The following is a 17,331-nucleotide window of genomic DNA, read 5'->3' as shown; positions in this document are numbered from 1 at the left end:
CCAGAGGTGACAGGTGACTGCCCCGCCCTTCCAGCCTGCTGCAGGAGGAGAGAACACCAATCACACCATCTGGTAAGTAACCCGAAATTTCCAGTCATGAGCAAAAGTATACCCGGCCTGAGGGATGCTTCAGAAGGGTTTTTTTGATGGCAGTAGATAATTTACAGAAGGAATTTCTGCAAGATGATTTATTACCTTTCTCACGAGCCTCTATTTCTTTCTCTACACCAGGAAAACAATTGGAAATCAGGAACACGTTAAAGGAATTGGTCCGATGAACTTTGTTTCACAGCGTGGATGCCACCGTGCTGCTGGCACACTCCATTTTCCCAGGTCATCAATACTCAGGCATGTCGGCGAAGGACAGGGAGACCTCATGCCAGCTCCCAGGAATGGCTGCAAAAGGCCAAACCATACTTTCCCTGCTTGACTTACAACTAGCATGTGCACACGTGAAACAGCCATCAGAAGTAGGTCACAGTCACTGCTGGGCCGCCCCCACTCACCTTCTAGGCAAACTCTAGCAGTGGTTCCCACAGTGGGGTCCTCGTGGGAACTTGCTAGAAATGCAAGTTCCCAGGCCCCACCCCAGACCTACAGAATCAGAAACTGGGGTGGGGGCTGGCAAACTGATTCTGAGGCTACTAAAGCTTGAGAACCACTGACCTGGGATGTGCTGAAGAGATGAGTACAAGGAGCCAACACTGACTGTAGGCCTACTGTGTGCCAAGCACACATCTCGACTGACCTTCATAATGATGCTGGCATAATGCAGCAGCACCATTACGGATGACGACACTGGGGCGGGAGCTTCCCTAGGCTGCCCGGCTTCACACTGATGGGAAGCAGGAGAGCTTAATTCATGGACCTGACACTGGCTGTGTGGCTGTGGGTAGACTCCTTAACCTTTCCGAGCCTGTGCTATGTTATCACTTAAAATAAAAGACAGGGAATCAAACCTCTCCAGGAAGTCCTGCTCAGAGGACTCTGAAAAATCCATGTGAAAGGCTACCAGTTATTATGGTGAGTGGGATAGAAGGTTGCTCTTTTGTAAGAGCACAGATCTCATAAGCCCCAGAGGCCTTTGAGTCCCCAAAATTGATGTGATCAATTCAAGCATTAAGTCTCACAGACTTTACACTAGTGTAGCGCCCAGCAACTCCTGGAAGTAATTCTATTGGATTTCTGGGACTTCAGCTGGCGAGAAGCAACAAATAGGGAGAGGAATGGGGGGCCAGGAAGGAAAGATGACTGCTGCCAGGTAACAATAACACAGCTGCCTGGGGCTTCCAGGGCCCTGTGAACTGTGCCCTCCACCCAGACGGCCTGCGGTAAAGTCAGTCTGTTCCTGACGACTGGGTCCCCAAGGAGAGGTTGTAGTGTGAGGCTAGGGAGCATGTGCATGTGTGTGTCTGTGGTCAGTGCAAAAAACTTAAATGAAAATGGACAAAAAATTTAAGACATAGGATGTTTAAGGATAGCTTTGCAGTCAACCTGATTGTCTAAAATGACTTGGTGCCTGGGGCCTGGAGGGCTGAGGTTCCCTCATGGCAGAAGATGATCCAGAGGCTGAAAGGGCAGGCCCCGAGTGCCAGCCTGCCCAGGCTCAACACTGGCCTGCACTGACTCATGTGTGAGGCATGCTTCGTAGCCAAGTAACTTCGTAGGCCTCCATTTCTGCCTCTGAAAATTGGGAAATAATAAAAAAAACCTACCACACAGGGTTGTTGTGGATCAGTATGTGCTCAATAAATATTCGGAATTATTTTTGGATGCGTGCATGTGCACTTTCCATAAGCCCGCTTTCCACCCTGTTAAAAGGATTATTTTCTTTGACTAAGCAGACTTCCTATACGGGCTTCACACAGAGGCAGGGGCAGCGAAGCACCTCTTTGAGTAAAGGACCATCAGGTGAAGTTCTGAGGGAGTGGCCCCGGGGACAGTGACAGATATGCAAATCTAAAGGGGAAAGGAAAGGAGGCTCTCAGGAGAAATACAGAATGGGTGATGATCCTCAGAGGACCCACACATGTGGGAAGCCCAAGATAATGGGGTGCCAACTTACTAAAGGAGGAGAGACAGCATTTATTGGGCACCTACTGTATACTAGGTATTGCACTAGGGTATTTGCACTTACAGTATTACCACCCCCAGTTTTTAAATGAGGAAACATGCAGAGAGGGGAGGTAAATTTCAGAAGGCACATGGTTAATACAAGGTAGAGGCAGAACTCAAACCCAGGCCTGGCGGACTGCCACTGCACCACCAAGACAGCTGTGGTCCAGCAGGGCGGGCGCTGCAAGACTCCTGTCTTTGCTCTCTTCCCACCCCCACACCCCCATCTCCTGCCGGCACCTGCTCCCGGCCAAACCCAAGCCAAAGTAAGAAGACAAGGGCGCCCACCAAGGCAATCCGTACAGGTCAGTCTCTGGGCACAAGGCAGGGCGCCAAAGAGCAGATCTGGGGCAGCAACCAGAGAATATCCAACACAGGGAAACCTGCCCCCTGCCCCCCAGGGTTTAACCCTCAGAGCTGGGATTTATGTGTCCCAGCCCAGAGAGGCTGAGAAGGAGGGCAGTGGGTAGTCTGGAGGCAGACGGAGCTGAAGCAAGCCCCCTGTACCAGCTGCCCTTACTGCCTGCAGCACCTCTGTGGGTGTCCCTGAGACACCCCACCCCAAACCTACTAGTTGGAGAACCTAGGGCAGATCCGAGAGGCTTAAACAAGGGAAGACGCAGAAACAGTCCATTCTGATTTTCAAAGGCCACAGGTACAAAGTTCTTGCCTCCCCCTGACAGGCCCTACTGCAAAACGCCCCCTTCCAGGTTTGACACCGCAGACCTACGGATCTCCACTGAAAGCAACGTCTGGCAAGCCTGAGACATTGACCTGTCTGTGTTTCTCTAGACACTAACTCCGTGAACATCCATCCATCATTTCATCCAAGGAGAAAACAAGCTAGTTCGAGGAGTGGGGTAAGTCTACTGTAGCCTGTGGGGACACCCAGGGTCACATTAACAGCAGATCAGACATGTTTTATAGATGTCATCACCTCATTCAGCATCTCAACCTCATGCCCAACTCCCTTCTCGTTCATTCTGGGAGTATCTGGGGTTGTGGGTCTCCTCACTCCAGCTTCTTCTGGAATCTGTTCCCTCACACTTCTGGAGGACAGTGCCCAACAGGGTCCGGCTGTAAGTGCTGGCTCTGGGCAAGGCTGTCATGTACAGCTGTGCTGGGTGTGCACTGCCCAACAGGACATGACAGTTCTGCCTAGAGGTCACTATCTCTAAGGCTCCCAGGCAGAAAATCCTCCAGGTGCTAAATGGTGCAGCTTGATCCTTACCTTATTAGAGTCATGCCAGGCTCTTGCCAGCTCTTCCTCCAAATCCTATCCTGAACGCAGCCACTGGTTACTATCTTAACACTGCCCTGATGCCTGTCCCCACATCTTTCACCTGGACATATTTCTCAATGGTATTCCCAGTTTCCTAACAGTATTCTACCAAGTTTTTAAGCAGTATTCCAAATTTCACTCTTTTTCCCTTGGACCATTCCCTACCCAGCACCAAGAGGGACAGTGAGAAAACACAACACAGAGCAAATCGTTTTCCTGCCTACAACCCTGCAGAGACCTCTGCTGCACCTGCCCCGGCCTGCCTTTGCTACCCCCCTTCCCCCACCCCAGCTTGGCCAGTGTTGCCATTCCTCAGATAGGAACTCATTCTCGACCCACGGCCTTTGCACACGCTGCCCCCTTTGCATGGCCACCTCACTCCAGTCACTGGGGCCTTGGCTCACGTGACCCTCCCTCTCAGAAGCCTTCCCTGAGCACCCCGTTTGAATAGCCCCTCCTGGCTCCTACTTACCCCCATCTCTCCCTATTCCATTAACTGTTCATTAACCTTTGAAATGGAATCTCTTCATCATCTGCCTCCTTGAAGAGACATACCCTTTAAAATGCCAGTGGCTGTGTCTGTCTCATTTGTTCTGTGTCCCCAGTGTCTGGCATCATGTAGGTGCTCAGTAAGTATCTGTGGAATCACTGAGCAGACGTCCCCCACAGGAACGGCGGGCAGGCCCTTTGCCATGTTCTGTGGCACCTCATCGCCTGGCCCCAGGTCTCCCGACTCAGCACTGTGTGAGCCCCCGATTTCCCCACGAGCATCAGGAAAGCAGCTCCTGCAGCCTCTGCTGGGTGCCCTCTCTGTTCTGCGGCTCAGACGTGCTCACAGCCTGAGGTCTATGCGCCTGGGTCTGCTCCACCTCTCCCCGTCCCTGTATGCTCTTGGGCAAGCTACTTAACCTCTCCATGCATTACCTTCCTTAGCTCTAAAAGAAGGACAATGCTGGTTCTTAACACAGAGCTGTTGTGGGACTAAATAACTGACATTAAAGTTTAGCACCCAGCAAGTGGTCAAGAAGTGCTGTCTGCTACTGTTTCCCATGAAGTTGTCTGCCATCTATCCCTCCAGGGGCCCAGGCACAAATGTCCTCCTATCTGCTGTGAAGACAGTGCCAGGGGCCCTCCAGGCACCAGCTAATGGCTCTCTTGCACTCAGTTTGGATCCCAGCTATAAATTTGTGAATGGCAGCTCCCTATGGGATCTTTAAGGAAACGGAAATGATGAAGTGAAAGAGAAATGATGAACATCTGCATCCAGGAGATGAACGCAGCACAGGCTGGCCTCCAGAAACTCACAATCCTGGGGAGGCGAACAGACCTGCAAGCACGCGAGTCCCGGGGGGCGGGCAGGCGATGTCTGCGCTGTGCAGTGGTGCCTCGGCCACGTGTCCTCCAGCACCCCAACCCTGGGGAGTCAGGGCGCCCCTAGAAACTTGTGGATGCTGACATGAAGCAGTTCAAAGACACACAGAACCTCCTATCAATTCAAGGAGGATTTTTTAAATTAAAAGCCTTGCTGATTTTCTAGAGCTTCTGGATTTTGAATTTGCAGCTAAGGGAGTGTGGACTCGTAGTCGGGGCAGAACTGTCCGTTTGGCACAGCGGGCATAGTGCTTGGGGCTCAAATTACTGTTAGGGACTCACAAAAATGTTCTAACTTCCTTTAAAATGAGGATGAAAGATGAAATTTGGGGTCATAAAATGCTTTAATATGTATTATTAACATATGTGTCTACATACCAAAGCAGTGATAGATGATTTCTAATCTTTCACAGAGGAAGGAGCTCACAGGACGGGTGCCTCGGGCCTGCAGAAGTCACCCGGGGGCCCTGCCTGGAGCACTGCTCTGAGCGGTGTCGGAAGATTCAGTGAGGTGCGACGAGTGGCCGGGTCCCCACAATGAACAGTACATAGTAAACACTAAGCAAATGATGACAACAACTATGTTTTCACAGTCTTGTTCTCCTCACCTCTAAAGGGAATACGTACTGTCTGCCCCACTCCCAGGTCGGCTGTGAAGCTCGAGGGAGATAAGAAATGCCAAAGCACTGTGGGAACTGGCGCTGCTGGTGGAGCAAAGGGAGTGCTTCTGGGAGCACCATGGTCACCCACCTAAGGCGGCCAGGAAAACGAGCAGACGGTCCTCCACTACCCCACGCACACCTGGCACGCTGTCCCGACCGGCCCCTCATGGGTACTGCTTTCCTTCCTACACCTGGGGAAGCAGGGAGGGCATGGCCAGAGCAGGGGCACCGGGGAGCCGGATGGGTGGAGTGCAGAGTTACGGGGGTAGGGGGAGCCCCACAGCCAGCTCTCGGCAGGCCTGGGCTGCCTCTCAGCGTTCTGCATGCAGCCTCACGACGTCAAGGCAGCTGTCTTTCTTATCCTGCTTCTCTTCCCCCTCGTCCTCTTAGCCAGACTCCTGAATGACAATCTGTGCTGCCCTCACCCCGCGACCCAGTCAGAAACCCCGGATGTGCCGCAGAGGGCTCGTTCGGACTGCTCGCATTCAGCAGACATTTACTGTGCTTCTCTGCGCTAGGCTTCAAGTAAGACGCTCCGGACAGAGCCCAGAACAAGGCAGTCCAGGTGCTGCCCTCAGACCTCTCTGGTGACACCGGCCCACCTCCCACCAGCACCAGCACCTCTGCCTGGTAACCCCACTCTGGCTTTGTGCCTGGAAAGCACACTCCATCAGCCTCTTGCCAGAAGCCCTCATTTATCTTCTCAGCAGCCTCCTTGGGCCCCAGGAAAGATAAGAGGTCAGCAACAGCTCGGCTGCTCCCCAGGACGAGAATTTCAGCAGTTATCTATCCGACAGGGGTTGTTTTCTTCTGCCACCGACCACAAAACTGCCCTTGTCTCCTGTTTGGGACAGAGATCCTGGCAGACACAGGAAACTTTTTCTTTTTAATTAAAAAAAAATTTTTTTTTAATTGTTGCCAAAGCAACAATTTTAAAAAATCTTATATAGATGGGATGATTTTAAACAGCTTTGGGAATTTCCTGCGACATTTTTGTTATAAGATACAAGGAAAACCAGCAAATTGAACCTCGACCTGTCCCCTCTCTGCTCCCCAGTCTGCCAACCTGGGGAAGGGCCCCCACATCAGCTGCAGTGTGAGAGGGCAGGGACAAGGCCAGGACACGTTCCTAAAGACACTGTTGTGAAGACAAAATGAATACCAGTCAACTAAAAGTCTCAGCAAATTGGCTTTGGGCAAATTGACCCGGAGCCCAAACCCTGGTGCTCAGATTGGGCTTAATAAATATTTGTTGACTGAATAGAAAATGTATCTGACTGTTAGGTGATGTCCAGACTTGAAGAGAAGTGCTGCTCTGACTCTGTGCCCTGGCAGGTGGGTTGACAAGTTGGGACTGAAATGGGTTGTACAGGAGCTAAGGACAGGCTCTCAAAGCTGCCAGGTGACTGAGCATGCTCCCTGTGCTGACATCTGGACAGCCTTGTTTGGCAAGCATTCAACAGACACAGTGTCCTAAAGGGCTTTCCATGATGCCTGGACATCGTCTGTGACACTGGACAGGACAGGATAACCCGACTTCCCACCAGGGCCAGGGAACATGTGGCCTCTCTGCTGGGCACAGGGCGAGTCACAGGACTGTACCACAGCACCTCCAGGACAGGAGGGGGCCAGCTGGCTCCCTCTCAGTGTAGAAGCAGCTGTTCTATTAAATCTGGATGGAGGGAGATGTTGGCAGTTCCACGGGCTTCCTGATGCTCAGACGCTCCCCGAGGCCTTTCCAAGACAGCTGACGAGGAGAGGAGAGGCTTTGACTTTCTGCCCCTCAACCAAGGGCCAACCTCCCCTGATCACTAAAGGAGACTTCATCACTAATGGTCACACTCCCTTGAGTCTGAGGAGTCATCAACTGTTAAATGTATCATGTTCTAGTAAAAAAGAAAACATGCTGCCAATTAAACCCTGACATACTATTAACTTTAAAATGCACCCTGATTTTAGAGATCTTAAAACAAGAAAAAGTGTTAGAATGGAAGAAGTGCAACTGGTTTTCAGGACAACCGTGTCCCCGAGAGCTTTGATACAGGTCTTGATCCCAGGGCCGTTACTTCCTTGCTTTGTGGTCTGGTACAAGGAACTTCACTGCTAAGTCTCACTCTTCTTGTTACTAGAAGAGAACAGTAATACTTCTCTCAGCAGCTTTGAGAAGACAGAAAAATGATACCTATAAAATGTTGAACTTGGTGCCTAGCACATCACAGGTAGCTACATAAGGTGCTCTAACAAGGCTTGTGGGAACAATATACATTTTTTTCATCTTCTAGTGCCCAGGTAGATGATCCAGTCTATAAACTACTAGGGCTAATATTTCCCAGCAGACCATGGCTAAGAGCAGGGAGGGCAGAGAAGTGAACTAGGAATCACCAACCCACTGGCTAGGTAAGTTTATGGTGGGCACGACAGCAGCAGGGGAAATATTTGAGGGAGAAAACAAATTCAACTGGGATGTGGGGAGTTTCAGTTCCTGAAATGTAGGAGTAGATTGTACTGAACTAAACTTCTGGTCAGTAACAATGGTGAAATCTGAACAATACGCAAAAAAAAACTGTGGGAAAGCACTTGAGAACAACCCAAAGCAACCGAAACTGGAGAAGACATGGTCCCTGAAATACTGGAGGCGCACTAGGGTGCTTCCCAGTTTGTGGTGATGCACAAGAGAACAGAACGTACACAGAATGCTGCAGTATTACTGGCTGAGAAGAAGAGAAAGAGGTTGGACATTGAGAATGGAAATTGAAGGGGAAAATGCCAGAAAGGAAAGAGTCACAGCACGGGAAGTTCCAAAAACAAACTCCCCTCACATCTTTAGTTAACCCCTAAATTGTATACATAGAGAGAGACTCCAAGGATCTCAAAAGAAAGTAGTAGCTGGGAGTCAGAGAGTCCAGCAGCTCTCTGGAAGAGGGAGTTCAGATTTCAAGTTCTGCCAAGTTAAAGAGACTTAGCAAATACTTAAAGCTTTTGATTTAATCCCAGAAAGGCCATGCCTTACAAGTAAGCCCAGGAATAAGGATAATACCCTTGGACTATGGACAAAACCAAAATAAACCTACTTGAACAAAACCTAAAAACCAAGCCTCCACAAGGTCAAGACAATATGCGGGTAATTTAAATGCCTGCTGAAACAAAACAACATTCTTTAGAGGAAGACAATAAAATATAGTCTTTTCAATGTATTATTCAAAATGTCCAGAATATAATTTAAAAATTACAGACATGTGAAGAAGCAAGAAAATGTGATTCATGATCAAAAGAAATCATAATCAATAAAATCAAACCTACTGATGACCCAGATGTTGGAATTAGTAAACAAGGACTTTAAAATGACTGTTATAAATATGTACAGGATTTTTAGGAAACAAAGGATAGAATAAATGAGTGGATAGAAAATCTCAGAAGAGAAATGGTACCTATAAAAATAGACCAAGTGGACATTCTAGGACCAGAAGACACAGTACCTGATATAAAACATACTTTGTATGAAATTAATAGCAGATTAGATACTATAGAAGAAAGAATCAGCAAACTTGAATACAAAGTAATAGAAATGATCCAAACTGAAGCATACAGAGGAAAAAAAAAAAAAGAAAAATAAGTAAATAGTGACTTGTGGGACAACACCATGAAGAGGAGAGAGAGAATTATGAAGAAGTATCTGAAGGGATAATGGCCAAAAACTGCCACACAGAATCCCAAATTTAGTGAAAAAGATCAACTCATAGATCCAAGAAGCTCAGTGAACTCCATGTAGGATAAGTACAAAGAAAACCACACCTATTGACACCTCAGTCAAATTGCTAAAAATCAAAGGAAAAAAGAAATCTTGAAAGAAGTTAGAGGGGAAAAGACCCACTATGTACACAGGAATAATAAGGAAGAGAGCTGACTTCTCATCAGAAACCACATAGGCCAGAAAACAATGGAAAGGTATTTTTTAAATGCTGAAGGAAAAAAAAAAAGGCAGTTTGTGATATGTGAAGCTTAAGATGCCAGTGAGACTCTGATGTTGCAAGATACAGCAAAGCCCTCTGGCAAACACTTACCTCTGTAACATACATTATCCATGCACTTCCCACCACCACATACATGGTATCTCAGTCAAGTATCCCAATATTCCCCAACAGAAGAAAAAATTGTACATGTCAGAAATGTGATAAGACATGAAATCATTTATAAAAATTATGGGACATAATTAAGATTTTTTTTATTCCGCCATCATGTAAACATCACACATATTTCACCCTGATAAGAATAATAAAAAGAAAAATGAAGATTCCCTTCCGCTTAACTGCCTTAGTCACATGATGCTTAACTGCCTTAGTCACATGATGCTTTAATTCAACAGGCAGGTGGAAATGTAGGAATGGTGTTCTTCAAGGCGGGATGTCAGGGGGATGCTGAGATGCAGGAGCCATCAAGAGAGAAGTCTGATGAGGATGTGCTGGGTAATGTGGGGAGGACGCTGGGAGCAGGGAGGAGCACACATTTCCCGAGCAACTGCTGGCTGAGTGCCAGGCATTGTGCTAAGCACTTTAGGTGCATCAGCTTTCTCAACCCTCACACTAACCCTGAAGAGCATTACCATTCACTCTTTTGAAATGCAGAAACAAAGTTTGAGAGAGGATAAGAAAGTTGCCCCGGTTAGTGACAGAGGTGGGATTTAAGCCCATCTGACAGACCCTGAGCCACGGCTCTTCACCCTCCCCCAGTTAGCCATGTTTTTTTTGCTCTGCTGCATGTGGCTGTACCAAAGGAGAGCTCTACATGGCCTGCATATGCCCCAGTACTCAGGAAATTCACAGCCCAGTGCAGGAGGCAACAAAAGGTACTAGAGCCAACATTTATTGAACATGTACTGTGTAGTAGCCAGTGTGTCTTACCCTTAATGTGTCATGTCATATTTAATTTTTACATCAGCCCTATGAGATAAATCATCTCCATTTTACAGATGAGGACAGTGAGGCTCAGAGCTACTGAGTGGTAGACCTAGAATTTCACTCCATGGCTCAACTTCCCCAGCAGTGTACTCATCCCCCCAAGGCCACCAGAGGGGCAGGGGTTGTGCAGAGGTGAACAGGACAACACCACTCCAGTGTTCCTCCACTACTTGATGGGATCCTAGGAACTTTGAATTATGAAAGCAAATTTGTTCTAGTAATCAAAGCACTTGGGCTGGACCTATTTCCAGAGGGAGAGGAAGTCCTGGAAACCGCCCCTCCCTCTGCGACCCATGGGTCCCACTGTCTCTAATTTCTTATCTCACCTGGATGGCTACAACCATCTCCTATTTGCTCCAGATGCCTTGTTTGCAGCTCTTATCAATCCAGTCTCCACTCAACAACTAATGAGGCCTTTTAAAAATAAAAGCAAGTCAGGACACTCTCTTGCTTAAAACCTTTCAGAGGCTGCCTAGTGTCCTTGGGATAAACTTCCACCTCTAACAAGGCTCACCTCCTGCCCTACTCCCCTTCTCTCAAACACACTTTGCTCAGCTCCTTGAAAGAACTCCCTGCAATTGCTTTTGCCTCAGGGTCTGTTCCAGTTACTACTGCCGTGTAACAAATTACCACCAAAATTTAGCAGACTTAAACAACCAGGTTCTTGTCCTCCTGGACTCTGTAGGTCAGGAATTCAGATACGGAAGAGCAGAATGGCTTATCTGTGCCCCGGATGTCTGGTGCCTCAGCAGGAAGACTCTCTAGCTGGGGGTGACTCATGGCTAGGGGTTGGAATCATCGAGAGGCATCTTGCCTCACATGTCTGGGGTTGATGCTGGCTGTCAGCTGGGACCTATGCATGGCTTCCACATGGCAGCTTCTGGGTCGCTGGACTGTGGCTCAGGGCTCCAAAAGGGAGAGTCCCAGTGAAGAAGGCAGGGACTGCACTGCCTGATGTCACTCGGCCTTGGAAGTCAGGTCATGTCACTTCACTGCATTCTACTGGCTATAAGCAAGTCACAAACTCACCCAGCTTCCAGGCTAGGTGGTGGAGACCCTACCTCTCAATAGAAGGAATGTCAAGTTCTCACTGTGAACTGGGAGATATTGCTGGGCCATCTTTGAAAGGTCTTTACACAGTATTGTCTATAAAGGTCTGCCACATGGTCTTTACACAGTATTGTCTCTGCTCCGTCCATCTTCTCTCCAACCTCACGGCCTCTAATTCCTACCTGTCCTTCAGGTTCCAGCTGAAGCCTCGCTTCCCCCAGGAGCCTGCCCTGACTGCCCCACCCCGGTGTAACCAGGCCCCCTGCTTAGATGTTCCTTCAGTGCCCAGCACGCCTTATACGCCCCAGTCCATCTGTCTGCCTCCTTTCTGACTGCGAACTCTGTGAGTCAGGGACTTTGGCTTCCTGGGGTTAGCTCAGAGCAGGTGCCCAGGCTGTGCACTGTGAACACATCCTGGAGATGAAAAGAAGGAAATATGCCAGCCTCCAGGCTGTCAAGGGAAAGGAGAAGCGGTGAGCAGCTCAGGGAGAAGAATCCAGCTCCAGCCTGTGTGCTCTTGCTGATCCTGAGCCCCCAGCCCACCACGGCCCCACCTTGCGTGGCTCCACCGGGGCCCCCGGGGCCCTCCAGGCCCTCTGGAGAACCCACAGACTGGGAAGGCATCTTCACCCCCACAGCAGGTGTGTGGTGGATTTCTGTCCAGTCCTGTCTGGCTGAAGTGAGCTGTAAGATACTGGGGTCTTCCGGCAAAGACTCACCTAAAAACAGACAGGACTGACAGATGGAAAGGGAGCAAGTTCAAGGCGGTGGGAGAAGCTGAAGCAAGAAGGAAAGTCTGCTCTCTGCACCGACAGGAGTGGTGACCCAGAGGCAGGAAGACCAGGGTGCACCCGCTTGCCCAGGGACCAGCGGCACAATTCACTGGGCCCAGGGGTAGGGAGACCCCCACTGAAGCTTTTCTCCCAGTTTGTACCCAAACATCATCACCACTACCACCACCATCACCAATTATTTTCTAAAGGAAAGAAGAGCCACCACCAATATTCACCTGCTGCCCAGGCAGAGGGACAACCCTGCACCCCACCGCGTGCTTCCTGGTACCCGCCATTCCCCCTCCTCTGCCTGCCGCTGCTGAGTCTGCAGGATTGCCTGCTTTTGGGGGCCGGTGCCAGCTTGTCCTTCCTGCTTCTCCACCTCCTCTGACCGTAAACATTTACAAGCTCCGCATCAGTGACTGACTCCGTACTGAGGACTGGTGAACCCCCATTATTTGTTTCTCAAAGAGGATGATGGAGGTCACAGCAGAGGTTCTGGGAGCCCACCCCTGGCCCACCCAACAACAGAGTTCTGCATTCGGGCCGCTGAGGTGACTCTCCCCGTGCCGAGCCCTTTCTCGCATGACCTCACAGAATCCTCAGCGCAGTGCTTGGAGGTAGATTACTAGTCTCAGCTCATTTACTGATGCATGAAAGGGATGCCCAGAGAGGTGAGGTGACCTGACCAAGACCGCTTGGGTGGGAAGTGACAGAGCGGCTCTCCAGTGCTGCCTCCACCCCCAGTCTCTGGTATTGCCACTGTCCTCAGCCCCTGCCTCTGGCCAACTTTCCCAGCACAGATCCTGCTGGCTTCTGTGCAGACAGCTTTGGGCTCCCTCCCCAGGGTTCAGATATGAGGGGGGGTGGCCTTTAAGAAGGACAGCTGATGAGGACTGGCCATCTGTGTGGGGCTGCCCCACCTGGGGTTCTGGGGGGGCAGTGCGTGGGTGAGGCAGTGAGCCAGGAGGAGGCCCGGCTCCCTGCTGCCCGCACGGCTGGAACAGATCTAAACCCATTACCTGAGTCAGAGGGGAAGGGAGCTCTCGGCCTCAGCACAGCGCACCAGGAGCTACCCAGGCTTTTGGGAGGGGCGGGCCAGGGAGCGGAGCTGGCCAGGCTGCTCATGCCAAGGAAGGAGGGGACCTGGTGAGGCCGCCAACGCGGGCTGGGGCGGGAGGGGCCAGGCCAGCTGGGGCCGGAGCTAGTGTGACATCACTGGGCGGCCCGCCTCTGTCTGGGCTGAGGGGAGGCCCGGAGCCTTTCTGGGGCCTGGGGGATCCTCTTGCACTGGTGGGTGGAGAGAAGCGCCTGCAGCCAACCAGGGTCAGGCTGTGCTCACAGTTTCCTCCGGCAGCATGTAAAGGCTCCACAAAGGAGTTGGGAGTTCAAATGAGGCTGCTGCAGACAGCCTGAGGATGGACCCCGAGCCCTAAGCCCAGCTGCCTGAGTCCCAACCTGCAGAGCATGGCACTGAGGCAGCCACGGGCCCCAGCGGGGCGAGAAGGCAGGTTGTGAGCAGCCCCAGCAGGACCCGCGGGCAGCCCCCGCCCCATCTGCGGCCAGAGCCCTCTGTGGAGGCAGAGCAGAGCAAGCAGAGGCCAGGGAGGCACCTCGGGGACCCTGCCTGCAGGCCATGGATGGGCTGCCCTGCTGACGGCTGGGGCGAAGCCTGTGAGGAGCGGCCCCAGGAGCCGAGCAGGAGAGAAGAGGTAAGGGGCCAGCTCCGTAGCACTGCGGGACAGGGGCGAGGGGCAGCAGCTGGTCCCACGTCCAGGGTTCAAGAACTCTGACCCCTCCGTCTGTGTGGGGTGAGCTGGACCCCAGAGGGGGTGGCTCCCTGGAGCCCAACAAGGCATCTGCCAGGGCAGGACCTGTACACTTGGGCAGAGGGTGTGCTCGGGGGTGTGGGACTGTGGGCTGGGGTTTTGAGGACCTCATCGTAAGCCCCACTCTCCTTCAGACAAAGAGCCTTTGGGGTGAAGGCAGGCGGCTCTGGGGCACGGCTCCGCAGCCGGGGCATGTGCCTGTGTGTAGGGGTGTGCCTGAGGTGTGCGCCCCAGAGGAGGAGCTGGCGGCAGCCGTGGCCCAAGGACCCAGAAGTCGTATTTCAGGTTTGGGTTCCTAGGCACCCTGGCTAGAGACTGTGCTGAGGCGAAAGCAAAAGCAACCTATCCTGAGCAAGCCGAGAGCTGGGGATCCTGGCTGAGGTGGGTGGCTGGGGAGGAGAGGAGCACAGGGGCCCAGGGCCAGAGGGACACAGCAGCCAGATGTCTCCGGCACCGTGACTCAGGGCGAAGGGCTGCCTGCCTCTCCCTGCAGGTCCCAGGACACCTGACCCCTCCCAGCCCTGGAAGGCGCCCCAGGTCTCCTGTAGGCTGTACGTGCCAGGGCAACAGGGGAGGACCAGGCTCCCCAGCACCCAGCAGGGGGGACAGCCAGGCTCCACATTCCCAGTCCCTTGAAAGGGCTCAGCATTAGATAACATTTCCAAACAGAAATTCTTCACTGATCCCTCCCTTCTCCTTCTGCGATATGTGTGTCACGGGTCAGCAGCTATTGCCTCTGCTGTGGGACTATGAGAGCTCCCAGAGGCCAGTTCAGTTACTTAGAAAAGGACCTCCTTTCACTGCGGCTCTGAGGAAAGCTGAGAATGCCACTTCCGAAGCTGGCCAAAGGCTCCCCACGTGTATTTTTCCAAACTGTGGCAGAGTAAGGCAGTGCTCACGAGGTAGGTTCAAATCCCAGCTGTTCTACTTACAAGCCAGATGACTCTGGCAGAACACAAAGCCTCTCCAGGCCTCAGTTTCCTTATCTATAAAATGGGACAGTAATAGTGCCCATCCCTTAGTAATAGCTAACACTCACATTGCAGTTAGCCTGAGCAAGATGTTTACCAATCTGTAGAATCCACAGGACACATAACACAGGTACTATTTATTCATCATCATTTCACAGGTGAGGAAACCGAGGCAGACATTAAGTGGTGTGCCGAAGGCCACACAGTTAGTTAGTGACAGCATCAAGCTGGAACCCAGCACTCCGAACCACATTCCGCTGCTTTCTAGGAGGAGCACATGGGCCATGGGCTCCTGTCCCAGGAGGCCTTAGTTCAGTGTCTGGTGTGCGGCAAACCCTCGGACAATGTTAGTCACGGAGTAGCATGAACCACAACAACCAGGACTGCAGAGAGGGAGGAGAAGAGACCCGGACTCTTTCTGCCCTGGATACATCCTGCTAGGGCTGTCATGGACCCCACAAGGCCAGGCCAATGCCGCGGCTGCCACTGCCACCCACACCAGAGGTCCGCACAGGAGCCCAAGGGGGGCTTATGTCTGAGCTTGTCTGGGACCTGAAAGCCCACATGAGGGAGGTGTGCAAACGCACCGCCCGAAGCACCCCAGGAGCTGCAGAGGCGACCAGCCCAGCAAGAGCACCCTCTCACCACAGGGACTCAACTGGTCTGCCTGCCCGTCCCTCCACCAAAACCACGCGGGTGAGGAGAGGGGACTGCAAGAGGTCCCCGGAGCAGGACCCCTGAGGCCAGGCCTGTCCTGGGGATGCAGAGCGGGAGGCAAGGACCCCCCCCAAGCTGTACCCCCATCACCAAGCCTGGCTCCGTGGTGGCCAAGTCTGGTGGACCTTTTGTTTTTCTTTTTTTGTTGAGGTACAAACATAAAATGAACAAATCTTAGCATGCAGCTCACTGGATTCTGACACGTGTAAACACTCATGCAACCATCACCCACATCAAGACATCAAAGATTCCAATTTTTTCCCTTTTCACCTGTTCCACCCATCCCCTCACCTGCCTCCCCTATTGAACCCCCAGTCTGTTCTCCGTTATTTATGAGTCTCTATCTTGTTTGTTTGTTTATTTGTTTTGTCTTTAAGATTTCACATGTAAGTGAAGTCACATGTAGTATTTGTCCTTCCCTACAAGTCTGGTGGATCTCACACCAGCCACGCCTCTCACCCAGGGAGCAGCCTCCCTCCCGGGGCTCCAGAGGCCTCAGTGGGCTCCCTGAGCTCCTGGAAGCACGCCGAAAAGCTGATGTTGAATATCTGCTTCTGTAGCACAAGGCCTCTGGCAGAGCAGCGGGTCTCTCTGCCCCAGCCCAGAGCAGCAGCGGCTCACCAGGCTCCCTGGACAGCCCAGGCCGAGCGGGGGCTCTGACCAACCTCACAGCCCTGATGAACGGAAATTAGATTAACTATTCCTCAGTGAAGGCAGTCGTGGCGGAACAGACAAAAATGTGTGAAGCACATGGCCCAGGAGGACTGCACGCTTCTGCCATAAGCTCACAGGCAGAGCAGCTAAGTCCTTCCTCCATCCACACCTCATCTCACATGAGTTATTAAGTACCCATGGGGCTAAACAAGGCATGTGCATCATCTCATTTCATCCTCAATACAACCTGAGGAAGTAGACTCTATTTTAACAACCCCTTTTACAGATGAGAAAACTAAGGCTCAGAGAGGTTAAGTATCTTGCCCAAGGTCACACGGTTGGTGATTGTGTGGGACTTGAACCCTAGTCAATCTGGCCCCAATGTCCATGCCTTTCCCCATGTCACTCCACTGCCCTGTTCAAAGCAAGTTAACTTCTCTTTTCCTGAAGTTAGCATCCCTGCCCAGTGCCCCTGTCGCTGCATCTTTGCCCAGTGCCCCCAGCAGCCAAGTCTGTTTTGGTCACTGTCCTATAGAATGCTGCACCACTCCATCTGAAAATCACATACCTACCCATTTCCGCTGCATCATTTACTTGTCATAAAAGCCCGCCTCTGAGACAGAACTGGCATTATTGCCACTTCTCTTACTGACGAGCCTCCCAGCATGCCTGTAGTAGCACAGTCAATGAGAGGTGGAACTGGATTCCAAGCCAGGCTGTGTAACTCCAGAAACCCACACACCTGGTGCTCTGTGCTGCTGTTCCCCATGTCCCAGAATTCTGGCACCACCCTCAGCGGGCAGAGCATTGGGCAAATGTTCACCAATGTGTCTAAGACACCATTCATGCATTTCTTACATCCCTACTCGGAGGCTCCAAGGGCTATAGAATCAGAGCACGGGTCCTCACAGTCTACACTGAGCCACACTTGAGCAATTCCTGAGAGATATCA

At 51.5% G+C, this 17,331-nt stretch overlaps 2 protein-coding genes across 17 annotated transcripts in view; one reads left to right on the top strand and one right to left on the bottom strand.

Moving 5' to 3' along the window:
* RALGPS1 (Ral GEF with PH domain and SH3 binding motif 1) overlaps window positions 1-17,331 on the bottom strand; it is a 286,396-nt gene that overhangs the window by 79,688 nt on the left and 189,377 nt on the right. The gene's annotated exons all lie outside the window — the stretch shown is intronic.
* The window catches only part of ANGPTL2 (angiopoietin like 2), a 34,461-nt gene continuing 30,574 nt past the window's right edge, over window positions 13,445-17,331 (top strand). The window contains exon 1 of the mRNA XM_036913909.2: window positions 13,445-13,920. The gene's annotated coding sequence lies outside the window, so the exon portion shown is untranslated. The remainder of the gene's footprint in view (window positions 13,921-17,331) is intronic.

Source organism: Manis pentadactyla, chromosome 3 (genome assembly GCF_030020395.1).
Source record: "Manis pentadactyla isolate mManPen7 chromosome 3, mManPen7.hap1, whole genome shotgun sequence".
Taxonomy (NCBI): domain Eukaryota; kingdom Metazoa; phylum Chordata; class Mammalia; order Pholidota; family Manidae; genus Manis; species Manis pentadactyla.
The sequence above is the reverse complement of the archived record's forward strand: the minus strand, read 5'-3'. Positions and strand labels throughout refer to the sequence as shown.